The 24,375-nt window shown below is 36.3% G+C and overlaps 1 long non-coding RNA gene across 1 annotated transcript in view; it reads right to left on the bottom strand.

Annotated features, from left to right (window-relative positions):
- Positions 1-1,127: 1,127 nt before the first annotated feature.
- Positions 1,128-24,375, bottom strand: part of LOC108282642 — a 41,856-nt gene continuing 18,608 nt past the window's right edge. The window contains exons 3-4 of the long non-coding RNA XR_001816514.2: positions 20,725-20,925; positions 1,128-1,207 (exon numbers count right to left, since the gene is read on the bottom strand). This is a non-coding gene — a long non-coding RNA (uncharacterized LOC108282642). The remainder of the gene's footprint in view (positions 1,208-20,724; positions 20,926-24,375) is intronic.

The following is a 24,375-nucleotide window of genomic DNA, read 5'->3' as shown; positions in this document are numbered from 1 at the left end:
TGAAATTTCAAAGGCAAAGGTCATGCAATTTCAACTGTGGTAAATACATTTAGAAAAACTCTTGGAATACTTGTCTATAAAGAGAATAATTGCAGAAGAACATGAGTTTAAGTCTTATATATATCATTCATGTTCAAAGACTCAAATATATATTCATAACCTGAAAAGGGTTTTTTCTATAGGAATTAAAAAATAGCTACTCATAATATGAAATTTCTATTCTTAGTAAGCATGTTTAGTAAAAATAAAAATAATATTCATGGAACATCTGTGGCTCCTCTTTGTTTAAAAGCAGAATAGATATCTAAAGAGACATTATTTTAAAATATTGTTTAAAAGAGGAGAGCATATGACTATGAACATGTTTCAGATTTCATTTTATTCATGAATTCTTGAATATTTGATTTCCCGAATGTCTTCCCAAGGGAAGTCAGGTGGCATTGTCATAATCAAGTAAGGATTTCTCCAAGTGTCTTCAATAAGCAATCCCAACAGGAGAGCTAAAAATCAAGATTTCCTATCTGTGGTGAAACGGAGAGTGTTAGGGTTAAATCAGAGATGAAATTCTGAGCTGAATCACCCCTGGTGAGGCCTCCATCTCGTTTAGATTTCAGAGTATATTATTTCCTTAACTACCATGGGTTTACAGTTTAACTCATATCCAGCCAGATGCATTTAATTCATATCCAACTAGATGATAGGCTAGTTTTTACTTCCATAATTATCAACAATGATACATACAGCCTAGAATTAATCCAACAAGACACTCTGGCATTTGAGTAGAGTTAGTAGTCCATGTGCATTACTGATGTATCCACAAATAATATATTACTATCAGCTTAAAAGCCAGAAAGCATTTTCAACACAAATTGTTATGTATTCTTTAAGAGTCTTTAATGTTTTAATTCTGGAGTGGAATGTAAGCATATTTGCCTATGCATGAATAATCTTCCCATGATAGCCTTTAGATACTGATTCTTCACACATGAAGACACTCAAATAGCCGAAGACAGTCATTCAATTTGGAAATGATTTTTAGCAGAAGTTCTGCCTACCCACCCAATTCATACATAACCAATTCACCCCAAAGTGAATCAGAAATAGACCTAGGAGGAAGGAACATCTTACCTGCCAAAGCAATGCAATATGCTTTTGTTTACACCTTTTGTTGATAGTTGCCATGCAACACAAGAAGCTACAGTGGCCCCTGAGGAAATAAAAATGATTAATCATAGTGACGAAATGCTAACACTGTATTACATAATATTTCAATGCTACCATAGATACATGCATTTTAACTTCAGATGAATAAAACATTTTGCTCCATATTTATGATAAGTAGCAAGACATTTCAGAGGGATTATTTAAGCATGGTATTGAAGTTTTATTTGGCAAAGGTCACTAAAAATTGTTATATACACAGCCATTCTGAACTCAGGAAATGAAAATCATCTTTTCACTATCTTTGGTACAGATGTACTTCTGTGGTTTTAGGTATTATTCATCCATTTGTTCTTTTTAAAAAAATTTATTGATCCATGACAATGTAAACATACTTTGCACTGAATAGGATTTTGCCTAAGGTTTATCCTATACAAAGTCTATCTTTTGTTTACATTAATAAAGTTTCCCAGAGTTGAGGATATTTCAATGTTTCCAGGGTGAAAAAAATTGGTAACATATTTAAGGCACTCATAGACTGAATATTTCATGTCACTGAGGTATATTAATGAGTAATTACTTACTACAGAGAAAAATACAAGTTTCTAAAAAAGGTAAAGAAACAAATTATAAATCTATGTAGAAGTACACTGACACATGATTTTCTTTCTTCAGTGAACAAATAGTTACTGAGATTTAACCAAATGCAGAGCACTTTGTTAGAAGCCACCTGCAGGAGTCAGGCAGCATCAGGGAGGTTGGAGAATATAAATTGCAACCCTCCAGAATTCCAAAAGAACTTAAAATCTAGAGGAGGAAAAGATTAAAATGGATGAAAGGTTAGCTCCTGATTTAAGATAATATTATTTGATAAATAAGAATATGCACGTTAATCTAGGTTTTACCAGTTTAAGATGGTGGCCTTCATTTAAATTATTTGAGATGTTTCCTAATCAAAATTAGGATAACAACGGTACTTTTTTCTCATGAGGTTTGAGGATTAAATGAGGAAGTTAGCATTCAGGAAACGTCTATTGTTATTTGATTCCAAAAGAGTAATACATACAAGATGAGAAGAACTTGGAAACAGAGTAGAGGTAGAGGTTGTACAGAGCAGCGCAAAAGAATCGTCAAGCATGGGGACGGACTTCAATGGGAGCTTGAAAGACGGTTACGATATGAATGGGCAAAGATAAACAGGGTAGCACTACAGTCTGTGGGAATGTAGCAATAGAGGACAGACACACATGTCATGTTTGCTGAACCAGCCCAGCTAGAGTAGAAAGTGTGGGTTGCAGTTTACTAGGCTACAATACTGTAAATAAGAGTGGAGGCCAAACTGAGGCACTTTAAATAAAAAGGCTAAATGATAACGCACTTCACAGGTCAGCGGGAGTAAATTGGTTGCTGGTTTTGCATATTAATCAAAAATATTCATGTTTGGAAAGTGTCAAAAAAATACAAATAAAAAAATAGTCATATTGATTTATGGAATCTAGTTTTTGACACCACACTTTCAAAAATAAAATCTAAGATATTAAGGAAAAGAACCGATCCTTTTAGAAGACTGTTTAGATTTTATAAGCCATGCATCATAGTTACACCTCTGCATCTTCACATTCCATTTTCATAAAAATATACAGACCCTTTGACTTTCAATGCAAAAGGCAATAGCTAATCTACTTTTAACTAGGATAGTCAGCATGTTTGGCCTACTGAGTTCTGTAAGTAGAGAAGGATAACACATCAGTAAACAGAAATAATGAGTCAACTGGGTGTCTATTCTTGAAAATAAAGTCTTCAGTGTTACATCACTCCAATTATAAACCAGCAATTCTTCAGATCCCATTAATTATATAAGCATGCCAAGTTAAGTTTAGGGCATACCAAAGATTCTTATTTTATGACTTCTGAAATATTAAAAATTTTTAAATGGAAGTTTTTAAATTTAAAATTATAGAATTCTTAAAAGCTTCAAATTCAACACATACTTACATGTACTTCATTTCAAATTTTAAAATAATTTTGTCTGTGATTAATTAAAAATATTTAACTGAAGTCAATCTGGTAAATTAAATAAGACTCATAAGATTCAAATGTATGATGATAACATAAATTACACCTTAGGAGGACACGGGGCCTGAGGGATTCATATATTAATAGTGATGGCTACAGACAAACTGCTTTAACTACTTTACTATTAAAAAATGAATTGCTGACTCTAAGAACCAGAAGAATATTTGAGAGACACGGAGTCCCCTCAAATCAAATCATTCAGATGACCAAATCACTCTACCAGTGATGTCAGCCCTGCCTAAAGATAAAGGAACTTTTTTTTTTTTTTTTGAGACAGAGTCTCTCTCTGTCGCCAGGCTGGAGTGCAGCGGCATGATCTCCACTTACTGCAACCTCCGCCTCCTGGGTTCTAGAGATTCTCCTGCCTCAGCTTCCCAAGTAGCTGGGACTACAGGCACACACCACCACGCCCAGCTAATTTTTGTATTTTTAGTAGAGATGGGGTTTCACCATGTTGGCCAGGATGGTCTTGCTCTCTTGACCTCATGACCCGCCCACCTCGGCCTCACAAAGTGCTGGGATTACTGGCATGAGCTACCGCACCCGGCCAATAAAGGAGCTTTATCCCTCTCCCCCATCAGGCATGACATAAAGGGCAATCACCAATTAGGTGCTGACTCACAAATCTTAATAAACAGCGCAAAAATCTGTGTGACAAAGACCTCTGTTCCTATTCAGGTCAGTCCTGCAAACATGTACTCAAAACCTAAGGACAGTAAATAAAGCACTCTGTGAGATGGCAGAGCTGCAGACTTCAGCCTGGCCGTCCTAACACAATGACCTGCTGCAACCAACCATGGGAAATGGAGTTAGGACTAATACAAAAGGAATTGCTCATCCCTGGAAACTGATTTTAGTTCTACTTCATCTTGAGGGCCAAAATCTCAGTAAATCCCTGGCATGTATTATGCATGAATAGATGGTACTACATGGCAAAAGATGAGTACCATTGACTTGCAAGGTAGGAAATACTCCATAGTTCTCACGTGTGCACAGCAACTACTGTCCCCGAAAGTCTCTCCACTGGCCCAGGAGTATGCTCTTTAATTCAGTAGCACAGGAATTTTGGAAGTGGTTTCACAGAATAGCTGTAACCTGGCAGGGGTCACCCCAGTACCCCTTATTGTATGGTAGTTGAACGCAGATAAAATACTGTTTGATTTTTAAACTTCAAGAATGCAATGACAATGTCTTATAATCCATGGTAACATTCAACACAATCCCTAATGTGGAGTGTTTATTGAATAAATAAGTGGAAAATGAAAGCGACTGGGGAAGGCAGAACTTATTGGGAAGAGTTAGACTAACTAGACTGTGGATTTCACACTGGTTTGGCATCAGGATCTTTTATGCAACTGAAATCTTCCTAAGTAGCTAATGGATAAAAGAAAATGTGCGACTGAATGAAGTTTGTAGAAGAGACAGAATAGGAACTCCCAGCCCATAACTTCCCACCTCACTTACCTCTACCAATTGTCCCTTGAGGATTTCCTAAAACCGTCAGCATTTCTCAGAGCACAAGTTAAACACAACCACACCAAACCAAATTCTACAACTATAAGAGTAAAATGCCCACTTTTGAATGGGCTTGTTTTTTTCTTGTAAATTTGTTTTAGTTCTTTGTAGATTCTGGATATCAGCAAGAACAGAAAAATCAAACACCATGTGTTCTCACTCATAGGTGGGTGTTGAACAATGAGAACATATGGACACGGGGAGGGGAGCATCACACACTGGGGTCTGTAGGGGGGAAATAGGGGAGGGACAGTGGGGTGTGGGGAGTTGGGGAGAGATAGCATGGGGAGAGATGCCAGATATAGGTGATGGGGAGGAAGGCAGCACATCACACTGCCGTGTGTGTACCTATGCAACAATCTTGCATGTTCTTCACATGTACCCCCAAACCTAAAATGCAATTAAAAAAAAGAATAAAATGTATATGATTTATCACTCTAATCCTAACACATAGGTCTTGGCTTTTAGTAAGTGCTCAGTAAACATTTACAGAATAAATTAATGTAGGGTTATGACATTTAGAAAAACCATTTGAGGAAAAGGGATAAATTTATAGAAAGATTCAATAGCAAACAATTTAGTCATCCCAAGATTCATATAAAATTGCCTTTAAAAACTAAAAGGATATGAACAAAAATATCCTCAAAAATGCATTTGGAGAAATTTTATTTTACATTAGTAATATGATATTCATTGGCTTGTGGGTCTTTAAGTGTGAAAAATAAATACATGATTCCTTTTAGAAGCAGTTATTCCGTTGTGTTCACATAGACTGAAAATCTGGGATTTATCTGCAAACTCATTTATACTGATAGTTAGCTTGAGATTGAGCATGCATTATTTTTTGTTCTTTTAGAAAATTTTGTTTCTTTGATCACTAGCTACAGCTGCTTAAATGAATGATTCTTTCCTCAAGTTCCTGATCCTGCTTTGTTCCAATTTTACACATCCCTTTTACTACTCAAAATTCATCTTCAAGTTACAGTTACAGGATGCTTTCCCCAACTCAGGGCTTATAGATAACTCACGTTTCACTTAAATGTACGTATTCTTGTTTCAAGGTTGCTCAAATGTAGAAACTTCCTAGAAGCTCTTCAATGGCGTTTCTTAATTAGAACTACATATACTAGTTCTTGAGGACAAAGAACAGTATAATGTTTGATGACTTAAATTGTATTGAATGTATAAAGCAACTTATCCAAGGAAAAACAGTTTCTCACTGAAGACAGACAAATGTCTTTCACAGTGAGCTACCCAACCAAAAATCCTTTGTCAGCAAAGCCTTTCAGATGTTTTCATGGACTTAATAATAGAATTTTATAAACAATTCAAAGTGGTTCAAAAAGTTTAATTGAATTTATGCATACAAAAGTTTATAGTATAAGACCAATATTGTTCATAGTTTAACTTTGATAAAGCTTATTGAAAATATTAGGCCAGGTGCAGTGGCTCATGCTTTCAATCTCACTGCTTCCTGAGGCTGACGTAGGAGGACTGCTTGAGGCCAGGACTGCAAGACCAGCCTAGGCAACATAGTGAGACCTTGTCTCAAAAAAAGAAAAAAAAAAAAAGAGCCAGGCTTAGCAGCACATACCTGTAGTCCTAGCTATTTGGGAGGCTGACGTGGAGGATCCCTTGAGCCCAGGAGTTTGAAGTTATGTTAGCTAGGATTGCACCACTGCATTCCATCTTGGGTAGCAGAGCAAGACTGTGTCACATTACAAAAAAAAAAAAAATCTTTAACCAAAATATTAACAGGCAAATACTTTTGAGGCCTGGTGGCAGGTACATAGAAATGAATTCTATTAGAGAATATCTCATTTGTGACTCAAGGTTTTTTTTTTGTCATATTAGCTTTTACTTTGATTTCACCAATTTCATGCAAGAGAACATATAAGCCATGGACTTAGGTCTACAGTCTGCTTATATGTTCCAAAAACATAAGGATATTCCTAGGATTAATATACTCATTTCAAAAAGTAAAATTCTAGGAATTTAAAGATTTTCCTTTCTTCCTTCAAAGATGGGTACCTGATAATTCACACATCTTCTAGCTCAAGAAATATACTTGCAAAAAATTGAAGATAATTGACACTCAAAAACTTTGAATCATCTTTGAAACTGCGGCTTTGCTTTTAGCGGAAACTGTTGAAATTTTCTAAAATCAATGTTCTACGTGAATGAGGTATAACATTCAAGTGATGGAAGAAAATTCAGCTTTCTAGTAGCTCTAGTCAATCCATATACTGAATGTCAGCCTGAATACCTGCATTTCTTTGAACAAATTAGTTCTGTTTCTTCCTCTGTTGTTTAAAGTTCAGTATGCTCAGATCTTTAGTCACATTAATATGAAGAACTATTTAGGAACCACTCATATCCATCAACTTGGCTCTCTCAAAATCCTTTGACTTAAAAAAAAAGAACTTGATCTGAAAAAGGAGCTCAATGAATATCTTTAATAGGGAGATAAGAACAAAGAGAGTTTCACACCTGGTCAGTTTCTTCATCCATGCTATTAATCTGACTTGCAATGTTTACTGCATACATTCTGTGAATGCATAAGGCAATGGAAATTATGCTCAAAAAATAATTGTTCTTAGGTAAATGATGAAAATATTATTATCTTTTTCACTGTGAGTGCTCTATCTTTGGCTAAAGAACCCAGTTTTTATTGCTTTTAAGGTAATGATTTTACTCATGGTTACAAAATTAGAAAGTTATATTTCTAAAAAGTTTCCGGGCTATATACTTAAGATTTGAAATTTTTACTGTATTTTAGTTATACCTCAGTAAGAAAAACCATATGTTTAAATCCTACAGCAGCCAGATCTTTGCAAAATTAATCTGGGCCTTGGTTTTTACATAAATAAAATAGTGATCATAATGCTACATGCATCTTATGGGTTACATAATTTATGTAACAATAAAAATTGTCTTAAGAGGAAAGCAGCTATGCTGTCTGGGTATATACCCTGAGGTTCATCATCATGTGCAAGTAAAATGTAGGACACGGACACACACAAAGAGTTTAGGAGCAGAGGTTTAATAGGTAGAAGAGAAAGAGAAACAGCTCTCTCTATAGAGAAGAGGGGTCTCCAAGCGGAAAGGACCAGCAGGTGGTGGATGTGCCCGAATTTTATAGTCTGGTTTGAGGAGGTGCTGTCTGATTTACATAGGGCTCACAGATTGGTTTGATCAGGTATGACCTTAACACAGCACAGGAAAGGCTGGTCACCTCACCCTAATCTTATTATGCAAATGGGCTTTCCAGTTGATCTGCACCATCTTGTCTGCTTCTTACTATACACCTTACTATATACTATAAAGTATATAGTATATATATACTATATACTATATACTATAAAGAGAAGGGAAGATGGAACAGTCATCTTGAACATGTCTAGCCCTTAGTTTCTGCCAGCATTCACTGTGTGAAAGCCCCCAGCTTTCTTGTCTATGGCTGCAGCTCGACTTTACAGGCTGCTCTTTGTCAGAAAATTATTTGGGGCTGCTTTTCATTAAAAAGAAAAGCCTTACCGAGGACTCCTATAAGCTTTCTATCTGCCTAAGTGATTTCTTCTTAACTCCTATATCAACACTAGGTACCACTGAACTTAAGAAGCAAAGTTTATATACATTTTTCTTATTTTCAATTGCTTGGAAATCTCTGCGTAGTTACCATTTTCTCCCTGCTTCCTTTGTCCTGGCTGTGCAATGCATGCTGCAGCAAACCTCTTCAACACCTGTGCAGCTAAGTGGGGCTTGGTCTGGCGTTTGCAGTACCCTGGAGACTTGGGGCTGCTCTGCTGTGGGGCTGACGCCAGAATCTGAAGGCTGGGCAGGCCACCAGGAACCGTTTTGTCTGCCTTTTCAGAAAACAAGCATTGGCTTTCTGAGCCCACTTGAATTTCAATATAGATCTGTAATATAGACTTGAAATAGAAAACCCTTTTGGCCCCAAAGGTTGTGTCCTAAGTGATACTTAAGTCTTTTCTTCTCATGTTCTCAAAAGAGAAAAAGAATAAAACCTAAGTAAGCTGGAAGGCCCCCCTGGTGACAAAGCTTCAGCTTTCCCTTCTCCCTTTTATTTTGAAATCGGAAACTATTTTGAAAGCAAGTTTGTGCTGAATGCTAATGATTATGTTTTAGTGTAACACTGAGATTCGTAGTAACATTCTGGACTAGTATTAATGACTCTCTTTTCTTAAAAAACAAGTCCCACTTCACTCTGCACAATTTAAAGCAATAATTTACATATAGTAGAACAAGTTTTAAGGAGAAATATGCAGTTATTTCTTCACAGAATGTTAACATTTTAAACCGATTCAGTTTGTAAGATAAGCCTCTCTCAAGCACCTTCTTTTGAGCAAGATAAATGAGCCTCCACACTGCAGCAAAAGTCTTTATAGACTTTAATAGGTGGAAGAGAAAGAGAAACAGCTCTATAAAAAACAAAGTTTTTTATAGAAAAACTTCTCCATTGGAAGCTTTAACAATATTTTCAAAATGGTTTTCCTAATCATCAGTTTAATTTTATGAACTGGCCATTTATGGGACACTGCCGGACACCACTAGAGCTTTCAGCAAATGACACTGAATTCGTCTTACAGCTGTAGTCAGAGAGCCAATAGTCTTTCTTTTCTTTCAATAGACTTCCTCTTTTGGAGTTTTAGATGCACAGCAAAATTGAGTAGGAGGTACAAAGATTCCCCATATACACCCTGCCTCCACTCATGCACAGCCTCCCCCACCGTTTGTTACAAGTGATGAACCTGCACTGACATATCATTATCACTCAGAGTCCACAGCTAACATTAGTTTATTCTTGGTGTTACACATTCTGAGTTTAGACACATGTATCTACCTTTACAACTTCATATGGAGAATTTTCACTGCCCAAAGAATCCTCTGTGCTCTGCCTAATCTTTCCTGCCTCACCCCCAACCCTTTGCAACCATTGATCTTTTCACTGTCTCCATATATTTGCCTTTTCCAGAATGTCATAGTATAGTTGGAATTATACAGTGTGTAGCCTTTTCAGATTAGCTTCCGTCACTTAGTAGTATGAATTTAAGTGTTCTCCATGTCTTTTCATGGCTTGACAGTTCTTTTCATTTTAGCACTGAATAATATTCCATTGTCTGGATGTACCACAGCTTATTTATTCGTTCACTTACTGAAGGACATCTTGGTTGCTTCCAAGTTTTGGCAATTATGAAAAAAGGTACTAAAAACACTAATGAGCAGGTTTTGGTGTGGACATAAGTTTTCAGCTTTTTTGGGTAAATACCAAGGAGCATGATTATGGATTTTATGGTAAGAGTATGTTTAGTTTTGTAGGAAACCGTCAAATTTGTAATCGAAAACCCTTCTCCAAAGTGACTTTACCATTTTGCATTCCCACCAGCAATGAATAAGAGTTCCTATTTCTCCACATCCTCTCCAGCATTTGGTGTTGTCAGTGTTCTGGATGTCCGCCACTCTAATAAGTGCGTAATGGTATCTCACTGTTGTTCTAATGTGAATTCCCCTGATGACATATGATGTGGAGCATCTTTTCACAAGTTTACTTGCCATCTGTATATTTTCTTTGGTGAGGTATCTGTTAAGGTCTTTGAACCATTTGTTAGTTGGGTTTTTTGTTGTTGTTGTTGTTGTTGTTGAGTTTTAAGGGTTCTCTGTGTTTTGGATAACAGTCGTTTATCAGATATGTCTTTTGCAAAGACTTTCTCCCAACCTGTGGCTTATCTTTTCATTCCCTCGATATTATCTTTCACAGAGAAGAGATTTTTCATTTTAATGAATTTCAGCTTTATTAATTATTTCTTTCATGGATCATGTCTTTGGTATTATAGACAAGAAGTCATCACCATATCCAAGGTCATCTAGATTTTCTCCTACATTATCTTCTAGGAGTTTATAGTTTTGCATTTTACATTTAGGTCTGTAATCCATTTGACTTCATTTTTGTGTAAGGTCTGTGTCCAGACTTATTTGTTTAATATGGCTGTCCAGTTGTTTCAGCACCATTTGTTGAAAAGACTATCTTTGCTCTATTTTATTGCCTTTGCTCTTGTGCAAAGATCAGTTGACTCTATTTACATAAGTCTATTTCTGGGGTCTCCATTCTGCCGCATTGATCTATTTGCCTATTCTTTTGTCACTATCACACTGTCTTGATTATTGTAGCCTTATAGTAAATCTTGAAGTCAGGTAGTGTCAGACTTCCAACTTTCTTCTTCTTTCTCAATATTGTGCTGGTATTCAGGGTCTATTGCCTCTGTAAATAAACTTTAGAATAATTTGCTGGGATTATGATTGAGAGTGAACTTAATCTATACATGAAAGTTAGAAAGAACTGACATGCTGATGGTATTAAGTTTTCCTATCAGAGAACATGGAATGATGTTGTATTTATTTAGTTCCTCTTTTATTTTTTTCATATTTTTAGTTTTCCTCACATAGAGTTTGTGCATTTTTGGGGATTCAGATATGTACCTACGTATTTCTTTTTTTAAGATGCTATAATATACGATATTGCATTTTTATTTCAACCTCCACTTATTAATTGCTGGTATGTAGAAAAGCAAATGACTTTTATATTAACATTGTATTCCACAACCTTGCTATAATTCCTTGTTAGTTCCAGGAGGTTTTTTGTTGATTCTTTTGAATTTTCTTCATAGACAATCATATCATCTTCAAATAAGTTTTATTTCATCCTTCCCAGCAAGTATACTTTTATTTCCTTTTCTTGTCTAATTTCATTAGTTAGGATTTCTGGTATGATGCTGAAAAGGAGTATTAAGAAGGTACATCCTTGTCTAGTTCTTGATCTTAGTGGAGAGTCTTTTAGTTTCTCACTGTTAAGTATGATTTTAATTGTAGAGTTTTTTGTAAATATTCTTTATATATCAAATTAAGGAAGTTTCCCTCTATTTCTAATTTAACTGAGAGTTTTTGTCATGAAAGGGTGTTAGATTGTGTCTAGTGCTTTTTTGGCATCTATTGATATTATTATGCCATTTTTCTTCTTTGGCCTATTGATGGGATGAATTATGTAAATTGATTTTTGAATGTTGACCCAGTGTTTCATACACTAGATAAATCCCACTGGGTCATGGTATATAATTATTTTTATGCATTGTTGGACTTGACTTGCTAATATTTTGTTGAGCCAATGATCTTTCTGCATAAATATATTAGCTTCATCAAAGGGGAACTTTTAAGATAATTTAAATTCACTTATTTCCTAACATGCAGTATATTCAAGTATCTATTAAAAGCTATTTACATCATTTTTATCTTCCCTCAGCTATTGGTTTTATGAATAGGAAATAGGATGAGTTATTCATGAATTAAAAACTAATATTAGGTAATATTTTCTGAGTCCTTACTATGCCATGTACTATGCTAAATTAAATTATTTAATCCTTAGAAAAGCACTATAGGTATCCATTACTATCACTAGACCTGTTCTACAGATGAGGAAATTTAGGCTCAGAGAGGTTAAGTAACTCACCCAAGGTTACACAGAACCAGTCATTTGCAACCAGGCAGTATGGCTCCAGAGAGCATACATTTAACTCTATGATTTACAGTTCAACAAAATCATCCCCCACTCATTCACAACTACAGTTTCCTGACAGATAAATAACAAATTTGAAAGGCACAAAACATTCATGTGTTGCTTTCATCTTTTCATCAGCATTTCAAATTATTGCCTGGGTGACCCTTATGTGCCCAGCACTGTTTTAGCAGCTGCACAAACAGAGACTCAGACAAAATCCCTGTCCTGACTTATTTCTAGTAGGATCAGGAAAAGACAGTGAATAAAACTGTAAATAAGATAAACACAGAATATGCTAAGTGCTGTAAAGAAAAATTGAGTAATATGATAGACAGTATCTTAAAGACAAGATGAGGGTACGTTAAGTAGAATGGTCAGGGAAGATTTATTTGAGGAAATAGTATTTGAGCTGAGAAAAAAAAAAGCTGTCTTTGGAAGACTATTGGAAGAAACTAGCTATACAAAGAGGAGAAAGATGAGTATTTGTGCAATGGAAATACAGTTACGAAGTCCTTGAGACAGGAATGCGCTTAATATGTACAAAGTACTGAAAGGAGAAAAAAAAAAAAAGGTGACCTGTATGGCTAAACTGTAGTGCACAGAGGTACATGTCGACATGCTGAAGTTAGCAGGCAAAAAAGCAAGTTCAGACATGGCCACGTGGGCAAAGTACAGATTTTATTCTAAGCACAATGGGCAATCACTGGAGGGCAATAAACAGGGTGACATGTGCCACTCTGCCCTATTTGTGGCTTATAGCAGAGCCACAAGGAGAAGCAGAGAGATTAGTTAGGAGTTTATGGTAATCTAAGTGGAGTGGGTTGAGATATGGTAACATCGTGAGAATGAAAGGAACGAACAGTTTTTGAGAAACACTTTGAATGTATATTGACAGGTTTTTTGGCTAAAGCAACTGGATGAACGGTAGTAACATTTGCTGAAGTTGAGGAGCTTCAGAAAAGAACAAGATGGAAAAGGAGGCAGGAAGGCTGGAGGATGGGGAGAACAGACTAAAGAATTCTGTTTTGGGGGCACGGTGGCAGCCACCTGTAATTCCAGCTACTCGGGAGGCTGAGACAGGAGAATCACTTGAACCTGGGAGGCAGACGTTGCAGTGAGCAGAGATCCTGCCATTGCATTCCAGCCAGATGACAAGAACAAAACGCTGTCTCAAAAAAAAAAAAAAGAATTCTGCTTTGGATGTGTTGAGCTGGGAATGTTTGATTCACATCCAAATGGAAATTATTTACATCAATTATTTCTTAGTCTCTGATCTTGAAGACAAGTCCTGGTGCCCACTGCAATAAATGAGCTCAAACTATAGTTCTAGCTCTAGTATAGATCAAATGTATACTTTAACGCAAGTGATGAAGTTGATAGAAATTTAGTCTCAGTAAAGCATAGCTGTTTCAAGACTTATAATTATTTGAAAGCTCTTTAGATGGCATGGAAGGCTGAAATGTTTACATTAATTAAAAGAACTAACCTCTGTATGTTCTAATCACTACCTAGAGAGCGGCCAGGCAGTGGCAGCTAGAGCTGCCCAGCAACGATACTGTACTTCCCTAATTATTTACTCTCCTACTCTCCTAACTGCTTTTTTCTTTTCAAATTTCTTTTTTTCTTACTATTGTTTTACTATATTATAAACATAATTTGGTTATCACCACTTTCAAATTTCTTTTTTTCTTACTATTGTTTTACTATATTATAAACATAATTTGGTTATCACCACTTTCAAATTTCTTTTTTTCTTTTTTTTTTTCCGAGACAGAGTCTTCCTCTGTCCCCCAGGCTGGAGCACAGTGGCGCAATCTTGGCTCATTGCAACCTCCGCCTCCCAGGTTCAAGCAATTCTCTTGCCTCAGCCTCCCAAGTAGCTGGGATTACAGACATGTGCCACCACACCTGGCTAATTCTTGTCTTTTTAGTAGAGATGGGGTTTCACCCTGTTGGCCAGTCTGGTTTCAAACTCCTGAGCTTGTAATCCACCCGCCTCGGCCTCCCAAAGTGCTGGGATTACCGGTGTGAGCCACCGCGCCCAGCCCTCTTTTCAAATTTCTAACAGCTCTTTCTCACTCCTGCTCTTAGATAATAACTTTACTTCCTGCTTCTCTTATACCCCACCACAACAATCCACCTAACCCTGTCTGTGCCCATATTTCCTTCTTTCTCTTCAGTTAACAATCTAGAAATGTCTATTTGTAGCAAAACTAAATTAGATCCCCCTCCTGTGTCCTCCGCTGCCCAGACTTTCCCAGCACTTCTCCACTTCCCCTCCTCTACCACTGATCCTTCCTGTCATGCTGGATACGTGTATCCTATCACACTAGAGCTGCAGATCACAACATTAAAAGCATGCTGTCTGGAGCCATACTGCTGGATGCAAAAACCTTTGAAATGTTTTCATCCACTCACCAATATTTCTATTTTTCACAGCCAAAAAGAAAAAAAAAAGTTGCCTGCCCCTTTTACTGCCAGCTATAGCTCTATTTCTTTGCTCTCTTTGTAACAAAATTCTAAAATATATATTCAACATCTCCATTTTTCTCCCTTTACCTCTCATTGTCTTAAATATACTCCAAATGTTGTCCCTACCATTTCTTTATATAGACTCTTCCTTTGGTCCCCAATGTCTTATTCTTAGAATTCTTTTCTACCTGCACTCAATCTCTTAGTGATGACTTTGATTACTATCCATATGCTTTCAACTCCCAAATATTTATCTCCCTCCCAACCCCTTTCTAGACTTATCCAACTGCCTACTCAACCTCTTCATTTAGATGTCTAAAGGACATCTTACATCTAATATATCCAACACTGAGCGCCCACCCCAAATATTGATTCCCAGCCTCAACCCATTTTCTCTATGAATGGCAACTTCATCCTTCCAGTTGCTCAAGTCAAAAACCTGGCATCATTCTTGATATCTGTTTGTCTTACATACAACACTCAACCCATTCTTGTCTTCCTCTGATAGCTGAGGCCTAGAGAAGCTAACTGACTTGCCCATGATTCCTCAGCTAGCAAATTACTGCCAAGATTCACATCCAGTTCTCTCCAGTGCTGCAACTCACCTAGTGAACAGCTCACCTTTAGTCTAGCTTAGACAGTAGCCTAAAAATGAGTCATCCAGCCAATCATAAAAATAGAAAAGAAATAGGCATAGTGCATAAACATTCCAAAGAGTCTCTCAAGTGACTGAGTTGTAACTTTAAACTAATATGTGGTCTATCATATATTACATTTCCACAGCTGGTGAAAGAAATCTCTTCTGCAATTTGTGAGCACACTGACATAGGACAATTTGTCAAAGATTTAGTAGGGGCTTCTTTTCCTTCTTGATTTCAGATAAAATTGCCAGGCACAAAACCTTCTGTATCACATTGTCTAGAATTCAAATGAGCAGATTTTCCAAAGCTCTTACCAGAAGTGACTGTCAAAGATGTCCTCTGATCTTTCTTACTCTGCCCATCTCTTTTCACATGACTTTCCAAATTTGGCAATTATCAGCAGATTTATGAAGTTGTAGGAAGACACTAGTGACCCATCTCTTCTTCCTTCCCTCTGTAATTCTCAAACACAAGTAATACCAGCTTGTCTCAAAGATGTTATCTGTCCAAATTGTTTTGATTCTTTGCCGTCAGTGTTTTTGTTACACATATTTTACATGATGTCATAACATAACATTTTCAGAAAAAAAAAAAAAAAACAGCTTAGAGAATCCACAAAGTTCACTGAGCATAAACATGGTTTACTACCATCATACTTGGTCAGTTCCTTTAAGAGGCTACCTGGAATATTTAGTGACTTCTCTAAAGTTTTTTTGAAGCATTTTGTTTTAAAATCACAGTGTTTGGCTTCATGATCCTTTGGGCTTCATTTTCGAAGGATGGCAGTGGTATATTGGGAGAACATATTTTGAGAACAGTCATTTTCATGACTCAGAATTCTTCTTATGTAGTGTTACAAAGATTGGTGATAATTTTGTTATGATTTTTAATAATTCTAACAATTTATTCATTCCTTTACTGAAAGAATCTGCCATCTCCATTCCTTCCTCACCATGTTTCGAATGTGCTCCTTCACCCTTAGGAACAATACTTCTCTGTTAAAGTCACAGTGTGTGACAGTGAGGTTTCCAGAGTTCTTGTTGGGCATTTTGTAGAATGGCCTTCATTTTGCATTTGCCTCACATTTTCTTATGATTACACTGAGGTTGAGTATTTTACAAAGAACTCCACAAGGTGAAGCATTTTTTTCATTGTATCATGGCAGAGGACAGATGATATTAATGTGATTTATCTCTGGTGATTTTAACTTTGATCACTTGGTTAAGATTATATCTATCAGGCTTTGTTCTTATATTTTTCCCATATTAAATAACAATCGCAATGCTTATCTATGCTAGACAGTGCCTCCTGAGTATATCCTGCTTGATGATTTACATCTCGTTCTCATGAGTACCTATCTGTGTCTGTCAATCCTCTTCATGATCTTGAATGTGCCTGCCTCCTCCTCAAAGCTACATATATGTTACTTCAACATTCCTTAAAGGGTAATGAAAAAGTGGTTCTTTTGCAAAGTTTGTGTGAATTGGCATCAATATTTGACACACATGCCTGCTCAGCGGCCTCAAGCTAGACAATGTGTATGTGGGAAGGAGCATGGTACATAGTTGGAAACACTTTATGTTGGCAAGTTATATTGATGCTACTGAATCTAAACAAACATTGGGGCCTGGACCAACAAACCAAGAACCATCCCATGCAACTCCCAGTACAGATAGCTGCTGCATATCAATCACTTGAGCATTTATAGAACCCCTAATTAGAAAGCTCTATGAGATTTTTTATAGCTAGTACTTGGCCAGGCGGTGGTGATGCTTGATGTTACAATCTATCTTGTAGCCAAGTGAAAAGTCCCAAATCAAGGGAGTCTCCCACTTTGGGCAAGCCTTCTCAGAGACTAATGCATATAGATATAGAAATCAATAAATTTCAGGCCTAATGTTTAGATTACTTACTTAGCAATGCCTTAGAAGTTATCTTGTCTATCCTTCCACCCAGTGAAAAAAATTACTACTCTTAGCATTTTTTCTCCACATAAAGAAGTTGATTTATGATTTGATTTTTACATGTTGTCTACAAATTAACATGTTCATGAGGCCAGGCATGGTGGCTCACGCCTGTAATACAAGTATTTTGGGAGGCCAAAGCAGGCTGATCACTTGAGGCCAGGAGTTTGAGACCAGACTGGTCAATGTGATGAAACCCTGTCTCTGCCAAAAAATGCAAAATTTAGCGAGGCATGGTGGCATCTGCCTGTAGTCCCAGCTACTTGGGAGGCTGAGACGGGATAATTGCTTGTACCTGGGAGGCAGAGGCTGCAGTGAGCTGAGATCACACCACTGCACTCCAGCCTGGGCAACAAAGTGAGACTCTATCTCAAAAAAAAAAATTATATATATATATGATCATGTGAACAGGTACAAAACAATTATATTTGCAGATAACAATTATCCTTCCATTTGACTTATCATTTAGAAAATTTTATCCTTGTGGTATTAGCATAAATGATAGTTTTTCTAATAAGAAATTAATTTTTGAGGTTTTATTATAAGAGGAATTATTACCTTTTCTTTCTAGAATTGGAGGTTCCAGCTGCTATTACAGAAGCATGGTTGCAGTGGGTTTCCAATGACTTATGTTTCGACACAGAAATAATACTGTTGTAATTCGTTCAGAGTTTCTCTTCTTGCAGAAGGTGCTGTCACTGCCCTATGGTGCTGCTGTGAAACAGGAGATTAGATTCTGACCTTATTCACTGCAGCAGTGATATCTCTTCTGATCAGATGGTAGCTTTTCAGAGTATACAGGGAAAAGCAAAGTCTCAGCTCCCAGGGTTAGCCTCAGCTATGTTTGTCCCAAGTCACTGTTGCTGTGGCCTCCCAATGTTATAGCTTTTTATTTCATATTTAAAGTCTTGGTCATTAATCCCAAGGCAGGTACACAATGCTATAGTGGCTGAGTCAGACATATAGAATGCCCAGAGCCAACCCTGCCCCAGAAGAGGCTGTCACCAGTTAAAACTCAAACATGAAGGCTATTTCAGTGTTGAAAGATATTCTAACAATGTCGAACATCAAAATAAAAAGTACTTGGGGTCTTAAGCTCTGTGCAAATTTGAACTGACCTTTCTCCAAAAGATTCTGTGTCTCACATTCTACAGGATGTGATGTTGGGATGACTTTTATCGAAATCTAAACTTTTTGTTACACCATGATATTAATTTAGACTTTCTATCCTATTTTCTAAATTACTTTTCCTTAGAGATTTTCCTTATTTTGCTGTATAAAATGAAATCTCTACATTCCTCAGTCTACAGATTAAGCCACTTTCTCCCATTTTCTTCATCATCCTTAGACATTATATTTACCATGTTCAATTTAAAACACCATAAACAAAACCACCTCAGTATATAATGGACTAAGGTGTAAAAATATACTACAGATAAATTCTCAAGGACCATCTCAGAAATTTATCTAAGGAAATGGAAAAGGAGATTGTAGGGGTAGGGGTATTGGGTTGTCATATGTTTAAAGGTACAGAACAAGGAAGGTGGAAGGCAGCTAATAGTCTCTATATGGCTTTCCAATAGGGTCATAGAACAACGGCAGCTCTGCTGGAATGGTTCAGAGGAAGTCCTTTGCCTGGCCTAAAGTTTAGTGTCAGCAGCACATGAAAACAAGCTTCAGGAGAGAAACCAATGACAGAGATGCTTCCAGTAGGGACCTTGAGGAGGATGGAAGTGAAGACAATAGGGAAGCTATGAGACTTGAAATATGATGCATCATTCCACAGTTTTGAATGTGGTCCTGTGGAAGAATAATAGACTGTGCTTGGTTACATTAATTTGACAGTCACAGATTATTTAAGAGTTCTGACAGCCTGCATGCTTAATGTTTGATAAACACACCCTGAGATCTTTGGGCTAATTGACCTTCTTCATCCCAGTTTGTGGTAAAAGTTTGTCCTGTATTTTAGATATTCTTAATAACTGGGAAAGAGTGATTATGTCAAGAGATATTATTCAATGCAACTAATGATCAAGGAATTTAAGAAGAGTGTGCAGATAGAGGTTCTTGACATTAACTTGTAGCGGTAGCTTTAAGAAATTGTTGGCTGGGCATGGGTGGCTCACGCCTGTAATCCCAGCACTTTGGAAGGCTGAGGCAGGCAGATTACCTGAGGTCGCGAGTTTAGGACCAGCTGGACCAACATGGAGAAACCCCATCTCTATTGGAAAAAAAAAAAAAAAAAAAGGAATTGTTAAAGTAACTTCTTTCACAAATAGGAAAGTAAAGGACAGCAGCCAGAGGTCTAAATGTCATTTGTTCATTTGAGAACAATATACAAAACGTACCAGAAATCAGTTTCTTTGCATTAAGAAGTATATGTGATAACACGAAAGTATCTTAGATTTGTATATTAAAAGCAACGACACTTAGTGCCAGAAAGGACTGTGTATAAGGCAGTATCTTATCAATTACAATAAACAGAATGAAAAAAAAAATGTAAGCATAATTCCAGATGGCATCAAAATCTACTAGACTGTCTATAAATGCAAACGTGTCCATTAATTGCTAATATGTCTCACTTAGCTGAACAAACCGGTATGTTTGGAATCTAAGTCATTCAGCTCTGCACTACTTCAGTGAAACTAAAGCGGCTGCAGTGGAAGCACACCCTTAGGTCTCCCGGGACAACCAAAAACACATGCACTTGCCCATCGTCTTGATGTACTCCTAAAGAAACATAACCCGTTTTTAAAACAGCTCTTAGGTCTACTGAAAATCTATGACATATATATTCAGATATGCATAAGGCTACATTTTCCAGCCCAGCACCTTTTCCCAACATAAATTCCTAAAGATTTTAACTGCATACCTTTTTCAGCATAGAAGAGTTATGTTTTTTTATTTTTTTTTATTTTTTTATTTTTTCTTTTCAGACGGAGTTTCACTCATGTTACCCAGGCTGGAGTGCAATGGCGCGATCTTGGCTCACCGCAACCTCTGCCTCCTGGGTTCAGGCAATTCTCCTGCCTCAGCCTCCTGAGTAGCTGGGATTACAGGCACGTGCCACCATGCCCAGCTGATTTTTTGTATTTTTTTAGTAGAGACGGGGTTTCACCATGTTGACCAGGATGGTCTCGATCTCTTGACCTCGTGCCTCGTGATCCACCTGCCTCGGCCTCCCAAAGTGCTGGGATTACAGGCTTGAGCCACCGCGCCCGGCTGAGTTATGTTCTTAATTACTTTTCAGGAGGGAGTAGGGAGTGAGACGATGGAAGGTGAAAGAAGGCATATTAGAATTACCAAGGGAGGAGTGTCAAACTACCTCACATCCCCCACTTCCTGACTTTGGGAGTCTGATGTGTGCCTCTGGAGTCTTAGGACCGAGTGGGGTGTGGAGAGGGAGATGCGGCTTGTTGGAGCCTCTGTGGTCCAGTTCTGCTCCCACACCTTCTCTCGTTTAGGATTCCTGAAGTGAAGGAAAACACACTTCTTCTCTGTAAGATTTTTTTAAAGGTGGCCTCTCCTGAGGGAACAAATAAAAGACAGTAATCAGCAGAACAGTCTCAGTGTTCCTGAGATTGAACCAAATGTCCCTGAGCATTCTCCCTCACACATTTGTTCTCTCAGAAAACAATAGACTGTTCCAACTTCTCACTTGACTGTCATATTCCAGGTAATAGAATGTCTCAGACTGCTCAAGGGTACTACAGGGATTCTGACAAATGCCTCTTACTGAGGGTTTCATCAGTATTAATGCAAATAAAAAATGTAATATTATTATCTAAATATAATGCTCTAAATCTCACCCTGGGGTTTCTCTTCTTCAGATAATTTTACCTATTCATTGAAATAAATTCATTCATGTCTATGGTACACTTTATAGTATCAACCTTTGTCAGAAATATTTAATAAATTGTATTTTATTCAATGTGTAATTTGCCTCCCAGGCTTCAGTATTGATTCAACCTCCAAAATATTTTGAATTATGCCTTTCCTTAAGAAACAACAGAGGAAGCAACTTAAGTTTCCATCAACACACAAGAAAATGTGGTACATACACACAGTGGAGTACTACTCAGCTGTAATAACAGAATGAGGTCCTGTCACCTGCAACAACATGGATGGAACTGGAGGTCAATATGTTAAGTGAAATAAGCCAAGCACTAAAAGACAAAGTTCATATGTTCTCATTCAGTTGTGGGAACTAAAAATTAAAACAATTGAGCTTACTGAGGTAGAGAGTAGAATGATGCCTACCAGAGGCTGAGAAGGGTAGTTGGGGATAGGGCGGTAGCTGGGGATAAAGAGTGGATGGTTAATAGGACAAAAATATAGTTAGAGAGAATGAATAAGATCTTCTATTTAAAGGTTGAGCATGGTGGCTCACACTTGTGATCCCCGCGCTTTGAAGCTCAAGGAGGAAGGATCGATTGAGGTCAGGAGTTTGATACCAGTCTAGGCAACATAGCAAGACCCATCTCTACAAAAGAAAATTTAAAAATTAGCCAGGAGTGGTGACCGTGCCTGTAGTCCCAGCTACTCAGGAAGCTGGGGTGGGATGATTTTTTGAGCTCAGGAGTTAGGGGCTGCAATAATCTATATTCATGCCACTGCACTCTAGCCTGAGCAACAGAGCAGGACCCTGTCTTGGAAAAAATTAAAAATCAATCAATCAATCAATAAACCTAGTATTTTATAGCACAATAGGGTGATTACAGTTGACAGTCATTTATTGTACATTTTAAAACGCTAAAAGAATATAACTAAATTGTTCATAACACAAAAAAGGACAAATGCTTGAGATAATGTATACCCTATTAACCCTGATGTGATAATTACACATTACATACCACTATCAAAATATCTCATGTACTCCATAAATATTTACACCTTCCATATATCCATAAAAATAACTTTTTATAAAAAACCACAGAGCCCAGGCTGTTGTCTGGAGTGAATCAGAGACACAGGATCTAGGGAAAGACCTAACTATAGGTGCATACATACATACACATAAATATTAATCTTTTTGATACATGTTTTATATATATAAATATATTAAATAATATATTAATCTTTTAGGTATATAGGATGTATATATTAAATAATACATGTATTATTTAATATATACATCCTATATACCTAAAAGATTAATATATTACTTAATATAGACATCATATATATCTAAAAAGATTAATATATTTATATATATTATTTAATATATACATCATATATACCTAAAAAGATTAATGTTTACATGTATGTATGTATTCACTTATAGTTAGGTCTTTCCCTAGATCCTAGGTCTGTGATTCACTCCAGGCAACAGCCTGGGCTCTGTTGTTTCTTTATAAAACGTTATTATTTTTATTTTAGATATATGTTTTATATGTAAATATATTAAATATATATTTAACATTTAATAAATAGTTATTAAATATATATCTATAACATATATATTAGATATTATTTTAGATATATATTTTATATATAAATATATTATTTAATATACATAAAATATATATATTTATAACATATATATCTAAAAAGATTTCTTATGTAACATGTAGAGGCATCAACTTACATAAAACAAAATTAGAACAGAAACGTTTAAAGATACAACAGTAGAGGGCCGTATGCCACTCTGTAATGATATTTTGCCATATAGGAAGGAAGCAAAGAACACTCTTCAATAAATAATGCAGGCATGCATGCCACCCCCCTCCAACACACACTCATGCAAGATCCCTACCTTTAACCATACACAAATGTAAATTCTAGGTAGATTTTAGAACTAAACATAAAAACATCAAAGTTTACAGATTTTAGAAGAAAATACTTTAAAATTCCATTATAAATTCAAGGTAGAAAATATTTTTTAAATAAGACCCAAAAATCTATACCTGTAAAATTTTCTTTTGCATTCAACTACTTAAAACACTAAAAGTCAATATTAAAATAATAAAATGGTAACATTCAGAGAATAATTTACAATTCATAAAATGGACAAAGACAGTACAGAATATATAAAGCACATCTATAAAATCAATATGAAAAAAGACAACACAAAGAATACAAAGTTTCACTTATGCAGCATGAATAAATTCTGAAGATCTAATGTACAGCATGGTAACTATAGATAACAGTACTACATTGCATACTTGAAATTTGCTAAGAAGGTAATGTGTTTTCATCACAAAAAAGGGATAACTCTGAAATGATAGGTATGTTTATCAGCTTGATTGTGATGATCATTTCATAACATATACTTACATCAAAACATTAAGTTGTATACCTTAAATATATAGAAATATTTTTATCAATTATACATAAATAAAGCTTTTTAAAAAGACAACAAAATGGAAAAATGAGAAAATGACCAGATCATTCAAAGAAACAAAAATCTCAACTGACAACAAATGTATGAAAACATGTTCAACTTTGCTAATATTTACGGAAATAAATATTAAAACTACATATCATTTAAAACTCATAAGTAACATATCATTTAAAACCCATAAGTTAAGGGAAAAATTAAAAAGACTGATAATATCAAGTGCCTGTGAAAACATAGAGAACTGGGAACTTCGAAGTTGATACAAGCACTTTGGAAAAGTTTGGAAGTGTGTGAAAGATGTACTCACCACACATAGGGGAGTCAGAGAACACCTCTAACCACATTTAAGCTCCTATGAGGGCCTTTCAGCTGAATTTATAAACCAAATTGACACCAGGTGGATTAACAAAAGAAAAGCATACACATTGTATTAGTTTTGTGTATACATGGAGACTTCACAAAAGAGTAAAGTCCAAAGAAGCGGCCAAAAACAGATGCTTCTATGCTTTTTAGACAAATAATGATAAATTTGAGAAGAAACGACAAGACAAAATCTGGCTATGGGACAGTAAGTAAGAGTTCCAGTCTCTGGTGAGCACAACTATTTTCTTTTCTTTCTTTTTTTTTTTTTTTTTT

Source organism: Cebus imitator, unplaced genomic scaffold, assembly GCF_001604975.1.
Source record: "Cebus imitator isolate Cc_AM_T3 unplaced genomic scaffold, Cebus_imitator-1.0 Scaffold247, whole genome shotgun sequence".
NCBI classification, from domain to species: domain Eukaryota; kingdom Metazoa; phylum Chordata; class Mammalia; order Primates; family Cebidae; genus Cebus; species Cebus imitator.
The sequence above is the reverse complement of the archived record's forward strand: the minus strand, read 5'-3'. Positions and strand labels throughout refer to the sequence as shown.